This window comes from Globicephala melas, chromosome 11 (assembly GCF_963455315.2).
Source record: "Globicephala melas chromosome 11, mGloMel1.2, whole genome shotgun sequence".
Lineage (NCBI taxonomy): Eukaryota > Metazoa > Chordata > Mammalia > Artiodactyla > Delphinidae > Globicephala > Globicephala melas.
In genome coordinates, this window is record NC_083324.2 from 89,931,459 (window position 1) to 89,951,728 (window position 20,270).

At 41.0% G+C, this 20,270-nt stretch overlaps 1 protein-coding gene across 3 annotated transcripts in view; it reads left to right on the top strand.

Annotated features, from left to right (window-relative positions):
• The window catches only part of ATXN1 (ataxin 1), a 517,157-nt gene that overhangs the window by 209,612 nt on the left and 287,275 nt on the right, over positions 1-20,270 (top strand). For all 3 annotated transcript variants that reach the window (XM_060308956.1, XM_060308957.1, XM_030881356.2), the window contains exon 2: positions 12,241-12,362. The gene's annotated coding sequence lies outside the window, so the exon portion shown is untranslated. The remainder of the gene's footprint in view (positions 1-12,240; positions 12,363-20,270) is intronic.

The following is a 20,270-nucleotide window of genomic DNA, read 5'->3' on the forward strand; positions in this document are numbered from 1 at the left end:
TATGCCTGTGAGTCTGTTTCTGTTTTGTAGATATATTCATTTGTGTTATATATTAGACTCCACATGTAAGTGATATCATATGGTATTTGTCTTTCTCTTTCTGACTTGCTTTGCTTAGCGTGATAATCTCTATGTCCATCCATGTTGCTGCAAATGGCATTATTTTGTTCTTCTTTATGGCTGAGTAATATTCCATTGGATATATATATATCACATCTTTAGCCATTCATCTGTTGATGGACGTTTAGGTTGTTTCCATGTCCTGGCTATTGTAAATAGTGCTGCTATAAATATAGGGACGCATGTAACATTTATGAAATTCTTAACAGAACAGTTGCTCAATAAATGCTAACTCTAGAAACATTGATTAGAAGCTTTTTCTGGGACTTCCATTTTAGGAGTAGAAACTTAAGAGTTCAGAATTCCTATCCATCCAGTCCTTAAGGCCTACCTTTGCTATGGCGTCTTCCCTGATACCTCTCCTACATAAAATGATTTCCTTTCTGTAGTCCCATGGCTCTCCTCTTATTCTCTCACTTTATTGCAAAGAGGTTGTGCCATTTATGTACATACTCTCTTCCCAGATGGAGACTAATCTTCCCAAGGGCATGATCCATCGTATCAAATACTTTATACTCCAGACAAGCACCTGGCAGAATTTGTTTCCAAAACACATATTTAATGCATATGTTGGTGAATTGACTACGATTTAGACAATTTATGGCATCACCTTACAATTTGTCAGGTATTCTCTCTCACTTGTTTAGAAATTGAAAACTTGGCGATGACTTTTGTAAAATCAAATTTGAGAATAGTATTTACTAAGCTTTGTATGTGAATGATGTCACAATCTCAAAAATTAGCTAGAGTAAGTCTATTTTAATGAGGATGGTTTGTTATCTAGATGACATATTCCACATGTAACATCCAAATGAACTATATAGCATTGAGCCGTTGGCATGTGATTGTGGTGAGCAGAAGCAGTTATTATACATTACTTGGTAAAATTCATATTCATATCTTGTCAGTTTACAGTGAGCCAGAGATTGAAAATAACATTTGTTTCTGTTTTAGTAACTGCTTTAAAAAATATCTCAAATCACTTTATTTTCTTTAGTTTGACTGCTAGTAGTGTTTTTAATATGTGGCCTTTCAAGTAAGTAATGAAATTGCATCAATGCAACTTGGCAATGCATAACAGGACATGCTTCTAGGATTATTTTTAATGATTGAAAGTCAAGTTGAATTTTTTTTTTAAAGACCCAAAATACAGATGAGCCAAGTAAACCCAGAAAGAAATATGTGAATGAAATGTTGGTTCTTGGCCCTTTGCATATTCTCCACATCTATTTTCTCCAGATCCCTTCTTTCTTGCCCATTCACAACAAAAGGGGAAGGGTGGTGGGAGTCTCAGAGTATGTTCTATTGGTGTATTTGTTTGCATTCCCCTTTCTCTTCACTGATAGTTTGAAGAGTACTGTAGTTGTCCCTGGTTTGAGGGGGTACAGCCATCAGATCTGTGTTTTCTAGAGGCGGCTTTTGTGGCAGTCTGGAAAGTTGACTGGAGGACTATGAGAGCGGTTGGAAATCTTGGTGGACGGGCAGGAGGGGTGGGTGAGAGCAGAGGCAGCAATGCTGGAGGGACAGAAAGGGAAGGATTCAAGTAGTGTAACCAGGAAGTAGAATGATTAGAATTTGGTACAGCTCACTTGAGGAATAAGGGGGAAGGCAGAGGTGTGGGAGCTGTTTGTTTCTAGTTTGGGCAACTCAGTGATGTCGGGGTACTAGGAATAGGCTTAATGGATCCATAAAAGTGATGGGCCCCCAGACTCTCTCCTATCACCCAACATTGCTTGCCTGCTTTCCTTGATGACTCGTTAGCTTACCTCTTTAGATTACCTCTTCTTGGTTGGGGACCATGGCGAATGGCATCTTCAGCTTCCCTTGGGTGGTCTGGGGTATTGGGTGCTTAGAAGTGAGAACAGGTGGTTGTGGGCACCACTGGTGTAAATGTGGAGGTGAAAGGGCAGTGTTCATCTAGAGCTGTCCTAGTGTCCAGTGTGAAAGGCAGGATAACAATGTTTGCCAAACTAAGAGTACTCACTTCAGATTTCAAGGCAAGAAGTTTGGTATTTACCAGGTATGAACATTAGCCCTTCACTAAGTAATGCCTGATTCAGAGAACTTCCCTTTTGTGGTACAGCACACTGAAGGGGTTCTACCAAGATAGAAAAAAAAAAAAAAAGAGAACGGTGCTTCCTAAACTATAATTACTTAAATGTTGCCATAAGTAAATATTTTAAATGTACAAAAATGGCAACCTCAGGAAATACGACTAAGAAGTCAAGATGTGACACACCCTTTTGCCCGCACCTTTGTAGCTGTTGAAAATTTCCACCAAGAATGATATATGCAAAGAAGGTTAAGGTCAGGCTGTGAAGTTTCAGAGGGAGGCCAACATTTTCATGGCCTTTAATTTTACAGAATTACAATCTAGTGATGGAGCTTACAAATGGGAATCCAGTATTTAAGTTAGGTAATCTGTCATCGTAATTAGATAAGAGCAGTTACGGTGGCTTTCCTTTCTTAACTTCTGTACAGAAATTTGGCATGGCAACAAAACAAAACAAGAAAACAGGTCTGCTCCTAACCACGTTGCTTGCAAATACACAAGCCTTGAACTTATTTGGTTTGTCTGAGAGAAAGAGGAGTTTGGGAGGAGAATGAAATATCTCATGAGTTGGACATAGTATTGAAGGATTTTTGTTCTTATCACTTGATATTAGAATGTGTCATTTTATACAAAGTTATGTAGCATAATTTTAAAGAGTAACTACAATGCCAAGAGAATGAGCTGGATTCTTCTGTATCGTGTAGTCTTTTTTGATCCACAGGCTTTTTAATATTAAAATGAATATTTTAATATTCGTTAAAAAGCTCCATGGCACTTTGTGGCATTCATATTGGAAACAGAGATGTACAGCACACTTCAGTGAGGCATGGGACTACCAGGTAGCGTGTCATTAAGAATGGCTGAACATTTAGAAAGCGCAAGACATGATCAGTGGTTTTCTAGGTTGTACCCCAAATCCATCCTTTTTTATTTAATTTAATTTTTTTTTTTTTGCCAAGAGTTAGTATATACTGTCTTACTTTCTCCTAAAATCAATTCGCATTAGGATGGAATGTCACAGATAAACTGGCATGGAGCTTCTCAGTGAATGCCATTGATTGTATTGTACTATAGACTATTATTCTCTTTCAGCATATCTAAAACTTCTGGTTGAATGACACTGCTAATTTGTTTAATTGTGGGACTGAAGAGAAATATGTTTAAAAATAAAATTGACATAAAAACACATCCTTATGTTCTTCAGTGTTCATCCAAGTGAAGAGAAACAGGAGCAAACATAATATTTTGTGTTCAGAGATGTGGGAAGTGTTGTAGGAGATTCTCCAGAAGGTCTCGAGAACCCTCACCAGCTCCAAATACTTGTCAAAGATGAGACTCACACAAATGAGGCCACGTCACCCACAGTCAGAGAGTGCACAGGAGACCCATATCGATGGGGGTCCCTGCCAGAGGCGCTTTGAGGAAAGGAAGAGCTGGACCAGTTCTGGGAGGAGAGGTGTCTTGAGCTGGGCCTTGGAAAATGATTAAGACTAACCTAGAAAGGTATTCAGTATGTTCTGAATGATTCTGGAGCAGCAGAAGAAAGGCCATTGATGTGAGGGAAATAATGCGCAGAGACTATAGTGACCCGAGGGAACTAAGGGTTTAGAAAGCATTTGAAAAGGATAATCCTACCTCCCTTACCTTACTCGCCTGCCTTAGAGATGACAGGCATTTCATTGCCCATGTTTAATAAATGTGCTTTCAGAGGAATGGAGAAGGGAATACGAGCTGAGGGTATCTTGGGTTTTGTTTACAGAATGTCATTACCAGTACTCCATCCTCATGACGTTTTCAGCATCAAAAGATTGGACTTGACATCATCTTGCCATATACGTGGCTTTTGAGTGAGACTTCACTTTCCATGGGTGATCATTCTGCTTTGGGAGGCAAAAGAATCTTGCTGCTTTGTACGTTTATCAGGGTGGGCTCTGAGCCAATTCATCGAACACCTCTTCGCTTTGCAACAGGAAACAGATGAGAGTGCTGCATCATTTGGGGGATAACTGCCAGAGGAAGAATCTGCATTACTGAAGTTCAGTAAACGGTTAATTGGAAATGAGGCAGCACAGTGAGGACTTAAGAGAGACAGACCCTTTGGTGTCAGACAGATAGAAGTTGAAGTCCTGAATCTATCACTTAGTTGTTCAGCCCTTCGAATACGTTATTTAGCCCCATGCAACTTCATTTCTTCGTTTATTAAAAATAGGAAAGTGTCTGCCATCTAGGATGGTTGTAAGGCTTAAAGAGATAATTTGAAAGCTAAACACTGAAATATTAGCTATTATTATTATTACATGTGTACATTGACACCCAGAGATAACCAGAGTTGTATAGTAGTTCTTTTTAGTTGTTAAAGAGATAATGGTTCGTCACTACATAGTTACTTCATTAACTGATTTCATGAAACAGGCCTTTCTGAATCCCTTTCAGAGTACTTAAAAAATTCATTGTCTTCAGTTAAGACAAATCCTTCCTAGATTATTAAGGCCTAGGTTGGAAGAAAGTGTTTGCCAGAGAAGTCTAAAATGTACACCTTTCACAGATCCCTACCTGGGAGAATCCCAGTAACCAAATCTTTTCTTCACGGCTAATCCTGTCCCACTTATCCTTCATGGGTTCTGTCATGGCCGTGGCCAGCCTGGGTTAACAGGCCTTGTTTAGGCTCACAGAAGCCAAGGGCAGGAAGGAAACGAAGTTCTGTGCTTTTCTTCTGGGAGGGATCTGCAGAGCTTAGACGGTCACCTTAGTCAGCAGTTCTCACTTTGAGAACCTCCAAGACCTTTTTGGGTGGGCAAGAGGGAGGACACCTACAGGATCAAAACTATTTTTATGATAGTACTGGGTACTCATTTCTGTTCTCTCACAAGTGTATGGTGGGGCTTTTCAGACACTGCATGTTGTGTGATGATGTTGTATAATGAACATTGGTCGAAAATCTGTGTTAAGTCAGTGGTCACTTCCAGTGACCAGTGCTTGATGTTACAGAATCATGCATGGGAAAAGAGCCATCCAGAAGGCAAGTCAGACCAATGAATTTTCATAGAGCAGAGCACAAGGAGTTAATTGATAAGTTTCAGATTCTGCTTTGCTACCACCCTTTAAGAAACTAGCCCTTGTCGAGTTTTGGTGTAGCATGAAAGAAGAATTTCCACCATTAGCTGAAAATGAGGCCCAGATTTTCTCCCTGTGTGCTGCAGCCAAACAACATATCACAGCAAATTGAATTCAGAGGCACATGTGAGAATTTAGCTGTTTTCTGTTTAGTCAGACATTAAAGAGACGTGCAGAAACGTAAATCAGTGCCACTCTTCTCCTTAACGTTTTGTTTTGGAAAAAATATGGTTATTTTGCTATTTTATGTAACATGCAATGGGTATATTGTTACTTAAGCTAAATGAATTAATACCTATTTTAAAATTCAGTTTTCATTTCTAATATAACTATCGTTAAATGTAATCTATGTAATTGAAAGGGCTTTGGGGGTCCTCAGTGCGTTTTAGGAGTGTAAAGGGGACTTTGGGACTAAAAACTTAGAGAACCACTGGCCTAGTGTATTGTTCACCAGGGTGTATACTGGTCAGTGCATGTCTACTGATGGCTTATTTTTTCTGGAAAAAGGTATTCTGTGTTCAAATATATTTTGAGCCAAGATGCACGCTTTTCCCCTCTTAGAGATTTACCATACATATTAATATACCAGAGTCCCTCAAATGTGTTTCCCAAATTTATTCCAACCTTTTTTTCTCCTTTTTATTTTTAGGATAACATAGTGTTCCACAATGGAATCTATCAGCCCATTAAACCACACTGGCTAAAATATGATATATGTTACCCTGACCCCATTTTTCAAAAATAAAAAAGCAATTTTTATCGGGTACTTTCCTTGAAATTCATACTTTATTTAGAGGAAGGCCCATGGAAATTTACCGCCTCATCTGACTGCCTCTCTTTTCCTCTCTTTTTAAAAAGAAAACTACTCATACTTTGTTGTATTGTACTATTTTGCTTATAATCTTTGAAGCTGTTTTTAACTTCTGTTTCCAAACTCATATGTTTTAAAACTCTGTTTTAAACATTTTTCTGTGTTAATTAGGACACATCTGTTCCTTGTGTCCTAAGACAAAGTAATCTCATCCCCACACAAATTGTGCAAATTGCACGTTAAGTCCCAGCAGCCTAGCTGTGGAGCGATTACTACTGTTCGGTATTTTAAATGGCAAAAGATCCCTTTGGCGATGCATCACATGCCTTTATAAAACACAGTCGGTTTTTGTAACAAAGATTTGTAAATGGCAGTGGGTTTTGTATTTTTTTTTATGACTCTTCCTTTCCAGTTCTTTGGCTTCCATTGGTTTTGGGCACAATCCTAACAGTTAAAACAAAAGAAAAATATTCCACAGTGTGGATGGGGAACATGTTGCTGGCTGCTACCTGATGGGCGTTTCCCTCCTAAAAAATAAGAATGATGGATTAACCAGCAGCAGCCCTTTCCGGCGACAGTGCCTTTCTAAATTTGCATTGAGGCAGACGTGCAGAGATCATTTCTTTCTCTTTCTGTATTTCACATGTCTGTGTCAAGGAAAGAATGGAAAAGTCTTAATTTGTTATAATAATTAAAGGGACCACAGCCTTTGTATTTTATACAGTTCAAGAGCTTTTGTTTTTTTATATTCCGGTCTTGCCAGTTCCTACTTAAAAACTTAATATTGTTGGGGCTTCCCTGGTGGCGCAGTGGTTGAGAGTCCGCCTGCCGATGCAGGGGACGCGGGTTCGTGCCCCGGTCCGGGAAGATCCCACATGCCGCAGGGCGGCTGGGCCCGTGAGCCATGGCCGCTGAGCCTGCGCGTCTGGAGCCTATGCTCCGCAACGGGAGAGGCCCCCGCATACCACAAAAAACAAACAAACAAACAAAACTTAATATTGTTGGCATCCTTAGTGACTTTCTGTTGTGAACTGAAAATTGATGTTCCCTTATTATTTAAAAAATTCAAGCAGAATTTACTGTGACTGTCTTATTCAGTATCTTGTTTTTTTCCCTACCACTTAGTAGTGTGAGGGAGAACTCTTTACATGAGCAACAGAACCACATTCAGTTTATAGGAATATATTAGAGCGTTAGCAAACTGTGCTGGAAATTCTTTGATAATTAAATCAGCCAGGTTAACCAGACTGAGATTAACCAGACTGAGGTTACTCTTCACGCAGCAAGAGGCTGCTTTTCCATCTTCTCTGACAGTTGAGTATAGATTGTAGTGTATTTGGGATATCAAAAATTGAAGAATTGTAAAGCTATGTGGCAGCTTAAGAAATGTGGTAAAAATGCATATGGGCCATTGATTGTATGAACTATGTTGTGTGAGCACGTTTTGCAGTAGAAAGTCAAATTTCAGGTATGCACATTCAAAGTTGGAGAATAGGTTACTCTAGAAGGGTCTTTAAAAAAAATTTTTTTTAATACATCTTTATTGGAGTATAATTGCTTTACAATGGTGTGTTAGTTTCTGCTTTATAACAAAGTGAATCAGCTATACATATACATATGTCCCCATATCGCTTCCCTCTTGCGTCTCCCTCCTCCCACCCTCCCTATCCCACCCCTCCAGGCGGTCACAAAGCAGCGAGCTGATCTCCCTGTGCTATGCGGCTGCTTCCCGTTAGCTATCTGTTTTACTCCAGACGGGTCTTGACATGCGGTCATTAAGAGCTGAAGCTCTGGAGTCAGATGATCTGAGTTTGTTTCTTACCTCCATCCCATATGTGTGGTGTTGGGCGAGTGATGTAACTTCTCTGTGACTCAGTTTCTCCAACTGTAAAAAGTCATCTAAAATTTGTAGACAGTGCCTTGCACATCGTAACTGTCTTAGTTATCTATTGCTATGTAACAGATTACCCGAAAACTTGGTGACTTGAAACAGCAAATACTTACAATCTCACCTTTCCATGAGTAAGAATCAGGGCGCCTCTTAGATGGGCGTCTCTGGCTTAAGGCCTTTCGTGAGGTTACGGTCAAGCCGTTAGCCCAGGCTACAGTCTCATCTGAAGGATGGGGGCGGGGTGTGTGCACTTGGGATCTGCTTCCAAGTTCACTTACACAGATGGCAGCAGGCCACGTGGGCCCCTGCACAGGATGGCCTCACAGTCTGGCAGTTGTCTTCCCCCAGAGTGAGTAATCCAGGAGAGAACGCAAGAGGTCACGATGGAAGCCACAGTCTTTTTGGAGCCTCATCTTGGAAATGACGTTCCATTACCACTGCCCCACTCTGTTGGCTGGAAGCACTCAATCCAGTCCATACTCATGGGGAGAGGATTATACAAGGACATGAATATCAAGGTAGGATCACAGGGAACCATCTTGGAGGCTGCCTATAACAGTAACTCATGATTTCACTTGTATCTTCTGTCCACATGTCGGTGAATTCCAATGTATCCATCCATAGGTCTACCTGATACCTCACTAGGATGTCTAATAGGCATCCTAAGCTTCATATGGAAAAATGGGCCTCCCCAACACCTGCTTTTCCCAGTTTTTTCCATCTTGGTGAATGGCGGCTCCATTCTTAGAGATGATTGGGTCAAAAATTTGGAAAGATCCTTTACTCGTTTCTTTCTCTTATACCATTTGTCAACTTGACCTTCAAAATAAATCCAGAATCTCACCAGTTCTCATAACCTCCTCCCCCAGTATCACCACGTTGGTCCATGTATTGTCTCACCTGAATTTTTGCAGTAGCCTAAGTGGGCTCTGTTTTCAGCCTTGTCCCATTATAATGTATTCTTCACACAACAGACAGAAAGATCCCTTAAAACATAAGGCATATCATTACCTTGCTCATTCAGGCTTCTCTAGTGTCTTCCCATTTTACTTAAAGTAGAAAGCCAGAGTCTGTACAATGGCCTACAAGGCCTTTTGTGGTTATAACATTTTTTTTTGTATCTTATTTTATAAAATGATATAAATATGTATAATAAATGCCGTATAAATGTATGTCTGTGTAAACACATATTAATATGTTTAATTTATCTAGAATTTATTTTCTGAATGGTGTAGGGGAGGGATCTGACTCTTTCCAGATGGAAAGCTAACTTGCCCAGCACTATTTATGGATTAGAACACTAATTCCCCACTGAGGGGTTATTCCACCATGAACCCATTACTCTCTTTCTATGCAATCTGTGTCTAATTGTTGGATTTTAGGATAAAAATGAATTTTAATAAATCATATAAGATAAAATTGTAGAGATTTTATTTGATATGGTATACTCAGTTGCATATAAAAACAACTTGAATTATCACTGAGAATTCATTATGGAGAATACTTATCTCCCTTTATTTGATAGATAAGGAACTAATTCTACTTAGGAGATTGTGACTTAAATTTAAAAATCCACTTAGCTGCAAAACTAAGGTTAAAAAAAAAATCTCACGGCTTTTAGACCACAGCTTTTGATTTACATTGATATACTGTACTTTGCTGCTGCTTCTGCTTATAACTGTTCAGAAAATAATCACGAAAATACTTATCAAATTTTAAAATCCTGTAAGGATATCATCTGGAGTGAAGTCCTTGTTTACGTAGCTAACTTTCAGTGTTCCCGCATATCAATGAATGCTCTAGGCCTCTGGCATTCTTTTCTCCTTTCTGGACTTTTGGTCTTATCTCTGTTTGTAACTTCAGCTGGCAAACAAGAATGTGCAGCAAAGGAGATTAAACTCAAGCCAGTTTGTTTGGTGGGTGATTAGAAGCACTGCTGAAAAGTTGGCCGAAGGAGGGAAATATATTGCAGTTCTTGCTTAAAAGGAGGTGTGTAGAATTTTCAGTGGTTTTCTTTTGATAAAAATTGTTTCAAAAATTGTTTCATGCTTGTTGCACTATGTGTAATTGAGGGTCAGCTATAAATCACAAAATGAATCACTTTCACGTTCTTCACATCTACAGAGATAAGGATGGAAAATCTTGTCACTTAGATGAGCCTTTTTTTTTTTCTCCTCTGCAAATAGTCTGAGCCTTACTCCTCTGGACACCTGTCTTTGGCAGCCAGTAAAGGGCCCTGAGCTAATAATAGAGGCATTCTGCTTCTCCCAGATCAGTTGGTTCTACTTGGTGACCAGAATATAGTCCAGAAATAAATTTCTTTCTTTAGGGCAAGAATAAAACAGAAAAAGAGAGAAAGAGTACCGTGAGAAAGTATTGTGCTTTTGGTAAACTTTTCAAACCAACACCTAACATTACATTCCATGACATTATGCCCGTTAAGAGTCGGTGGGCATGAGTGATTAAACCCAGAGTCTAGTCAAGGCACAGATTAACTTGCTCTGTGATTTTAAGAGGTTCCTCACCCTCTCTGGGCCAGCAGCTTTATTTGCAGAAGAATCTTGGACTAGATGACAAAGACATTTCCAGTTCTAAAGTACCAGGACATAAAGCTGGAAACAAATAAGAGAATTGCAGCAGTTTATTTTTAGTAAAAGAAGATTGATACCAGCCAATAACTCTCAGTGGGCTCACTTAAATCCTTCTCTCTCCAAATTCTGTTTTTACCAAAACGGTAAGCTAACAACAGTTTGTCATGCTTTGAACTTCCTGGCTCAGTGTTGATTTGTATCAATATGTTACTGTTACACATTTGAGTGGGAGCTGAGTTAACATTTCATGAAAACTGCTCAGAAAACTAATAAAATCGTTAGAACCTCACTTTCGGTGGGTATTGCTAGCATCAAGAAAATAAAAAAGCCTTTGCCATTTTCAGGCAGTCGCTCTTCCAGCTAGACTGAAAATATAACGGCCTTACACCCAACTCACTTGTTTAAACGTTAACCAAGAGCGGCTTTCTCCTCCTCAAAATCTCTAAGTGCCTACGTGAATTTAACCAGTAATACACAACTCCCCCCCAAAAAAGTCCTTTTAAAAAACGTTGTGTATTCTATAAAGTAATAGCTTCAGAAGGCTTTCAAGGAATTGATTATTCACACAGCAACCTAGTGAGGCACAGGAAGTATATCCTCTCTCTTACAATTGGGTCATTTGATGATGAGCTTTGGCGATTGCCTCGGGACCTTTGGAGATTCATAGAGGGTTTACAGTTACAAGTAGGATGCAGTCACCATAGTTAGAGAACAGGGTGACAACCTTCCAATGGGCTTTCCGAATAGATGCGGAAGAGCTCAGAAAAGGCTCAAAAAGGATGCAAACGCCTTTTGAAGACCGTTTCCAGGCTCTCAAATGGCCATTGTCAAAGAACAAACAGTGGGGTGGATTTGACTAAGCATCAGAAGAGGCTAGAACAACACCCTGTGACAAGTGAGCCTTGGAAGCTCACAGGGCAGAAGAGAGCTTTTCAGAGCGACCTTGTCACACACAGTTCTAATGTGTGGGCTTTATCAGCTGCTCTGAGTGGGGGTAAAGAGGCATGCATATTCTACCCATTCATTTCATATTCAGTGTGTAAAGTAAATGCCGCTTTCCAGCTTGGGTGGAGAAGGTATTTATCAAGATATGTCAAGAGTCAGAATGAAAACCCATCAATTACCTATTTGTAGTGCAAAATGGAAAATGTCCTGTCTCTCACACTTGGCCTTTTCTGTTCAATCCTAAGTAGACTTCATTTAAAAATATTACTGTTAGCTCATTCAGTCTGAGTCTTTCATGGGCAGAATCAGATGAATTTTAATTTGAAACATAACTTTCTCCACTTTCTGCCCTCGAGAACTGCACATCAGTATCTCTGTTTTAACGTAATGAACCCTTCTTTATTTACGTATTTCGGTTAGTAAACTTGAAATTTTGCAAGCACATTACCAGTGGTAGATGTCATAAGATGCAGCACCTGTCGGGCAGGCGCTTTGTTTTTTCTTCTTCCTCCCTCCCTCCCCATCACCAGTATTTTGGGGCTCCATATGGAGATCAATTGTGCGATAGCTTCATTCTGGAAATTAACATGCTTGTTTGAGGTTATAAAGTATACATCTGAGAAAGGCCAGGGATTTCCCCCTGAATATCAACGAATTGCTTGAAGTGGCATTTATTTTTCATTCTGACTTGGTGGTGTGTTTTGTTTCACTGCAGCATTCTGGAGCAAAATGAAAGCGTTTATTTTGAGGCCTCCAGAGTAGTGCTGCTACAGACCATGAACAAGAAAGAGGAGACCTCAGCCCGCACGAACGGTCTTGAAATGCAAATGGTCTTGGGTAAGTCATCCGAAGGACTTGGCTTTCATTAGCTGTAAATTTCATCCATCATCGTTCATTTGGTGTCCCGGGCCATCTTATTCAAGTTCATGGTTATTTCTCTACAACCCAAGCAACAGGATGTTGAGGAAATGTTGATCCAGGGCTGCTGAGCCAAGAGAGCAATGACATTGACTTAGTGTGTTCCTTTCTGAAATTTGCAGAATAGCAGGATTTGAGCGGAATGCGTTTGTGGTTAGGAAAGACGAAAAAAAAAAAAAAAAAACAAACCCAAACAACTAAACACACAAACAACAGACTTTATCTTCCATATATTCCGTTTCAGTGGAGAGCATAGGGGATTAATCATACAGGAGATAGTATATTCAATCTAGTGGCATGTTTGTTATCCTATAAGTGAAGTATTGGGATGAGCAAGGTGAGAGGCATTGGGAGTTTCCAGATCCTGTTCAGCAGGGTCTGTTGAGAACCTTTTAACTGAACATGGTACCCTGAATGACAGTCTTGGTACCCTGAATGACAGTCTTGGTACCCTGAATGACAGTCTCGGGGGTGGAATGCAAATGCTCCAAACTATAAATAAATATTAAATAAATTCCAAACCCTACAGCAAAATAATGTGGACTTCCAAGTGAGTTTCATCAGTCTAGTTCAATGTATTTCTTGGAAACAGAGACCTCAGATGGAAGCCCAGTTCTGCTCACATATCTTGGTGACCTTGGACAATGTATCCACCCTCTTGAAATGAGTCACCTGTAAAAACACCACTATCTTGATGATGTCCGAGGTTGCTTGCAAATTTAAAATTCCACAGCTCACTCTAGTGAAGTTAATTAAATAATACTACCCTTTGACTCTTGCTCATCTGAATTTATCATGTGCCCTTGGCAAGTCATTATTCGCAGGGGGCTCCCTGGACCAGCCAGTGTGAAGAAGAGGTGGCAGAGGCACCTGGGGTCCTCCTTCCTTCTGGCACTGATCTTGGGACTCAGCCCTGTGGTCAAGCAGGTCTTGCAGTATCTGGTTCATAATTTATTCCCTTGCAGCATTACAGAAAACATGGTGCAGTGTTCTATGAATATAATATTCGAATAAACGAGATGGGTTTCTTTTGAATTATTGTCTTCTATTTTTCTGTTGGGGATCTCACTTCTTCTTTCTCTGTGCTTGCAGTCACTGTGTTGTGGGTTATCTGCCAGTTCTTTAACCCTGTGGAGCCCCAAACTTTGTTTTACGTTGAACGGAACCCTTTCTTACTAAATGTCCCTTTTCTGAAGCAGAGCTGCAAATGACGCTTTAAATGATGCTCAGATGTCACTCTTGTTAGCAGCTGGCTGTCTGCCTCAGAGCAGTGCATTATTTGGGTTTCATAACAGCATTTTTTTTCTCTTAAAAATGTTAAATTACGAAGTGCAGGAAACCACATGAATGCGGCAGAATGAAAACGCAAACAGTGTTATCTGAAGATGCCAGTTTTATGATTCTCCTGGTGACAGTGTCTTCCCTGCAGTCAACATAGGAAGCCTCTCTACCTGTTTGGTGACAGCGTTGTAGCTCCTGTCTCCGCCTGCCTTCTTGCCTTGTCCTGCTGAATTGGGAGTTTGAGTTAAGACGACTGCAGGGGGCTGTCTCTTTCTATCCAAGTCCTGCCTGACCACCAAGCCCGGCTCATGTTCACAAAGTCTGCCCTGAATGCTCAGGACTTACTGACTGGCCTCTCCTTATGAGCTCCTATAACAATTAGAGCCTGCATCTTAAAAAAAACAAAAACAAAACAAACAAAAACAAACTCTATGGCCGTGCATTGCTTTGTGAGTTGCAGACTTGAGGGCAGGAATCAGATCATAGCCTGGTGGTTCTCAGAGGTGGTCTAAGCCCCAGCACCTCCCCCATCAGAATCACCTGGACGTATTAAAGCTGCAGAGTTAGCAACCCCAGGCTCGATGAGTCAGAATTTCTGGGGATGCTGAGCCCAAGAGACTCACTACAGATAGCTCCTGCGCACTGAGATTTGTGAGCAAGTGTCTCAGGCTGCTGCTTCATCCTCCTCTTTGCCTCGTCGCCCACAGCAGAGGGTCCAGATCTGAGCACATAGTAGGTGCCCAGGAAATGCTTGCTTGTTGATCTAAGCAGCATCAAACCATGGTAGTTGTGATATCTCTTCAATCTCCTGACCTTTTCGGATATGAAGTCAGCATATTCTCTGAACCCTGAGAAACCCCTTTTTGTCTAAATGTGTGAAACGTTCCTCTAGGTCAGAGGCTCCTTTGGAAACCTTTTTATGTCTCTTTCTCTGTCACCAGTTGACTCTTGACTGTCCCTGGTAATGGCAGTAACCCTAAGTCTAGTAGAGCAGGGATATCAGCTGTGGGAGCTGGACTTGATGAGCTGACGGGACGGGCGAAGGCTCTGAGGATGAACGCAGTGCTGTGGTAACCTAGATGCTCTATCCTGGGCTCCCAAAGCCACACCTTCTGCCCTTGGCAGTTCGTTTTGAGTGGTGTTTCTTTCAGCTGTTAGGGCTAGCAGGTTGTCAGTTTGGGTGGCAGGAGAGCGGTCCCATCGCCGGAAGGGATAAAGTTAAGCTGCAGTGGACACACATCACAGCACCCACAGTGGCGGCAGCGGATTCAGGATTTGAATCTCATGTTCACAGGTAGCCATGGTGACACTTGGCTGCCTCCTTCCGTCCTCCACTTGCTTGAGCAAGGGCTTGCCTGGGCTTGGATGACCCAGAAGAGATGTACAGGGTGGTGTCTGCTTCTGGTGCACCTCCTGAGGGGCCTTGCTGGAGGATCCAGAACTGGTAGAACGTCTGACAGTTCGAGTCGGAAACCAAACAGAAGAACTCACAGGCAGCCTACGAGGGAAGAAGTAGGGGAATCAGGAAATTTATTAGCTGCTAGGATAACCACTACCAAATGCATTAAACCCTTTTTTTGCAGCTTTCTTTGACTCTTGCTTTGTCACAGTTTTTCTTAGCAAAGTTGTACCAAAGCTGAATAAAGTGTGTGTTCCCAGGTACATTCAAGCACAGTGACGGGGAAGCATCTTCTTCTCGGTCTCTTGTCTAATCTCGACTACGGGAGGCGTGGTTAGCAGAAAGGTATACCAGAGTGGATTGGGATTGGGCTTTTTCTCAGACTCTCAGCTAAGGGAAGAAGAAAAAAACATGGGTTTCCAAAGCAACATTAAGGGCAAAAGAGGCATTTTAATATGTGCTTCCTGGAGAGCTGACTAGATTTTCATCTGCTTGGCTTCTTCCAGATATAAGTTGTTGATGTAAGCGTCTTCGAGCCGTTGTTAAAGGCTTTCAGGTGAAGGGATAACCAGGGAGAAAATGAAAGGCATGAGAAAGCACGTGATTTTCGCAAAATACCAGATGCTGGCATTGCTGTTTGGGAGGTCTTTATTTCCTTTTAAGTGGCCATCCGTGGTTGGAAAAGAGAAAAACTGTTTTTTAAAGAGCATTTGTCTAGTTAGAAACTATGTCACTTGTGTTGTTTACTGTGAGGCAGCCTTGAGAATTGCGGGGTTACCAAACGGCCACCTGAATCATGGGCCCTGCTTTTGGAAGGCAGACAGAAGAAAAGAGCCAGCCTAGTACCCTCCTTGAATGCCATCGCCGGAAAGCTCTTTAAATGCTTTCCAGCTCAGAGGAGTTAGTTACCCTTCACGTCCCTGAGCTGCTGTTCCGTAAAGCAGTACCAAGCATGCCTTCTGTGAAATGTGTTATAACTCACTCTTCTCCTGATACCATCACGGGCTAATAATTACATCAGTCCTTCAGAGCAGCTGTGTGGTTTGGTATAACTGTAAGTGAAACCACACCGGTTCAGGAAATGCAGTGAATTGTCTTCTAATAGGCATCATCAAAGCTGATGTCGATTGACTTGGAAGGTACCCCTTCCTTGGTGAGAATTTGAGAGCTTCGAAGGGAGGTGTTCGCACTGCCTCAAAAGAAATTAGAACTAAACGGCCACATTTACACACTGTTGGAGTGAAAACGGAAACTTGCCCGTGTTCATTCCTGCACGCGCTCTGCCGGAAGGCATCATCACCTCGTGGCATCATTACCAGCTCTGCTCGAATGACTAACATTGCTCTCCCTTCCTCCTCGGAGTTTAAGGTCATTGGCTTCCAACTTCCTCCCCGACAGCTCCAATTGGAATATTCCAAAGGTGTCGGCAACTTGAGTCTAAACCTGTACTTGTCACTCACTCTCCTGTCTCCCTTTATGGATTCTTTGTTTAGAGAAACAGGATCGCCAACCAGCTCATCATCGATGCTGGTCACCTCCTCCTCCTCCGGTACTTCATCCCTTGACCACGTACTGCGGTTTTGCCTCTTAAATCTGTTACAGTCGACCCCTTCTCCCTGTCTCCTCGCCGTTGTTCTCTTTCAGGCTGTAGCATCATTTGCCTGGACCACTGCAGCCACTTCCAAAAGTGTATTCTTGTCTTAAATCTTTCCTTTCTGTGTTCCGTTCGTCCTACTATTTTAAGAATTACCTTCTTAAAGAAAGGATCTGACTGAATTATTCCTGAAAAAACCTGACAGTATGCGGAAGTACGGAAGAGTGTTTCTAATACACTATTAAGTGTAAAGTTCATAATTCAAAATTGTCTAGACACACTGATTACAAAATAATGGTGAAAATGGTGCCTGTCAACAAAAGACTAGTAGTAAATAAAGCAAAAATGAAGATGTTTACAATAAGAGGGCGATTGGTACTTCTTTTTTAAAAAATAATACTCTTGGTGTTTTCTGGAGTAATGAATGAATATGATGAAATGAAAGGAAACATTTAAAGGATTTGGTTAGCTTTTCCTTCCCTTTAAGATGAAATGTGGATTTCGTTGCGTGACATTCGTGACCTCCTAGAAACTCATTATCAGCTTAGCCTTTATATCTCATCTGCCATCCCTCCCATCTCTCCACACAACGCTTCCTTCGGTTCCGAACGTACTGTGTATTTTAATAATCATGCCTTTCTTCATGTTGATTCTTCTGCATGAAATTCTGTTTCTCTACCCAGTGGACTCCTCATTCATTGAGGCCTAATGGAAATGTCCCCTCTTCCTCTACATGTACTAGAAGTCTTTGTTTCTGTACTGTCTCTGTGGATGGCTCATGAGGGTGGAGATCGGTTTATTTTAAACCTTGTATTCCAAGTCTTAAGCCCATTCCTGCATATAATATAGCTTAACACATATTTATGGAAGGTGAGCAGAAAGGAAAGACTTCATTTATAGATATACAAGTAATCCTTCAGGTGAGATGTAACATTTTTCAGATAAGCTCGGTGCTAATTAACTTGTTGTAAAAATTATAAAAAGTACATGTTTTTGGTTAAATAATTTTTACAAAAGTCATTGAATTCAGCATCAGACCATTTTCGCTAAACTGCTAGGGTAGATCTTTGGTGTTTGAAAATTCTAACATCAGGGAGGATCACGTCAGCTTCTCAGTAGCCATGTTTGTGAAGTTACTAGAAATTGCTTTTTTTAACTGTTTTATGTCATGAAAAATCATATCGGCCAAATCAGAAATCCAAAGAAATAACACATCCAGTGCTGGCAACGTAATATGAATATGTGGTATTTTTTTCCTAAGGGACTTTAAAAAGCCAAGACTGGATAACAGGAAAGGATTGATGTAACATTTTCAATTCCGAAAGTCTATTCTACCCTAGAAATACACTTGTTACTATTTTTTCATTTCTAAGAATTCTATTTGGTTAAAAAATCAAAGGAGAAAAAAACATCTTGGCTTAAATAAAATGAAAAGTCATCTTAAATTAATTTGGCATCCCTGAAAGTTCCTTTTCAAAGGGTGGAATAGGATGGTTTTTTAGTATCACATGTTAAAAATGCCACTAAAAATCATCATTCGCACTTGTTTGCAAGGAATTCAGAATGGGATTTGATGGGGATGAATGTATGAGGCGTGTTATGCATCTTTTTAAAGAACATTTTGTCATCAGGGTAAGATTGTTTAATACTTGTATATTATTTTATAACATTATGTATAATTTTTCCTATTAATGTTAGGTGATAGGTGATACAATTGCATAAAAATGCAAGAGGATCTATAGACAAATGATTAGAACTAATGAATTATTCAGCAAGATTGAGGTTTGGCAGGTTTTTTGCATGATATTCTTACCCAATTTTCAGTTTTCTTGCCTATAAAATTATGCCAAAAGTTGAGCCATCATTAGATGACCAGATTAAGAAATTGGTCAGTCAACAAACAACATTGAGCACTGACGAGATGTGTTATATACCACATCACTTCTCAGCCTTTCATGTTAGTTGATCTTTGTCTGTTTGCCACACTGAAGAACCTTTGCCAAATTTTCTTCTTTTCCTGTCCTGAGCATTGCATTCATGTAAAAGCCCAACCCTTTGGCTGTCTGGAAGATGCGTCCAGTAATAGGCCAGGGCTTGCGTGATTGCATGCAGACTCGCCATTCACTGTTAGTTATTCTCTGGTGCACCATCCACGGGGCTGCAGTGATGCCCCGTGACTGCTGCAGTTCATTTACCAGGAGGTACCGACTGTCAAATTGCCCTTTTGTTGAGAGCCAGTACTCGAAAGCATCCTAAACACCTGGTGACAAAAACTCCAGCAGTCAGTAGACCACTGCAGTTTTCATTACAGCTTCAGGTGCTACCCAGGGTAGTAGGTGCTTCTGTTGAACTGCCCTCTGCAGACCATGTATATGGGTCCATGGGGTGATGCTGTGGCTGTAGTTTGCTGAGGTTGTTTAGCATTGGTGAGCACAGGCAGATGTGTCTGTAAGCTATAGTGGCCTCAATTAGGAAGTCTCTTCCTGAGACTTTAAGGATCTACAGAACAGGATATCTTGATGGATCTGAAGTTTTAAAATCCAGCCCCGAAAGAACTGATTACAGTCATCATAAATTTTTTTTTACAGCATTTAACTGTATTACCCACAAATTCATATTTATTTTACACTCCATACACTGGTTAACAGTGTATCCATAGACTGTTTTTTCTTTCTTTTTCTGGCCTCACTGTGCAGCTTGTGGGATCCTAGTCCCTGACCAGGGGTCGAACCCGCGCCCCCTGCATTTGAATCACAGAGTCTTAATCACTGGACCACCAGGGAAGTCCCATAGATTTTAAAAAATAGTACATAGTAAATTGCTACAATGCTGTTGGGAGACAATGTCATGCAGCGTAAGAGTGTAGGTTCTAGAGGCAAACTTCCTGGGTTTGAATACACATCTGCCCCTTACTAGCTGTGTAATGTTCAGCAAGTAACTTAACCTCTTTGGGTGTTGGTTTATCCGTCCATGGAATAGGGAAAATAAAGCAGCATCTTTCAGAGTTGTGAGAACCAAATGAGTTAATGCACATAAAGCCGTAACAAAATGTTAACTGTTACGATCATGTCACTTTCATGGTATTCACTTACACGGTTCCTCTTTCATGGTATTCACTTACACGGTTCCTCAGTTTGTAATGAAATGTTTCCAACCTTCGCCTTCCTTCAAACTGAGTTTATGAGTTTACGCTCAATTAGGGAAGGGGAAACTGGGGGTGAGCCCAGTTAGGGAAGGTGAGGAAATGCCGTGGGAACACAGAGGAGTGAGAGACTTGGTCTCGTTGGAGATGGGGAGAACCTGGTGGAGGGGTTTTGGGCTAGACATGGAAGCGAGGCTAGGGTCCCAAATGGCAGAGGCGGGAGCGGGGCGTTCCAGACAGGACGGAGAGTGACAGAGGTGAGAAGGGAGGGGCTGTGTGTGCCGGAGGAACCCTGGGGACTGGTTTGGTCCAGTGTAAGGTGTGTGAGGTGGAATAATGAGAGTTTGGGAGGAAAGACATTGATTTAATAATGATGAGGATAACAATAATTAATGTGAATTACTGATTGAA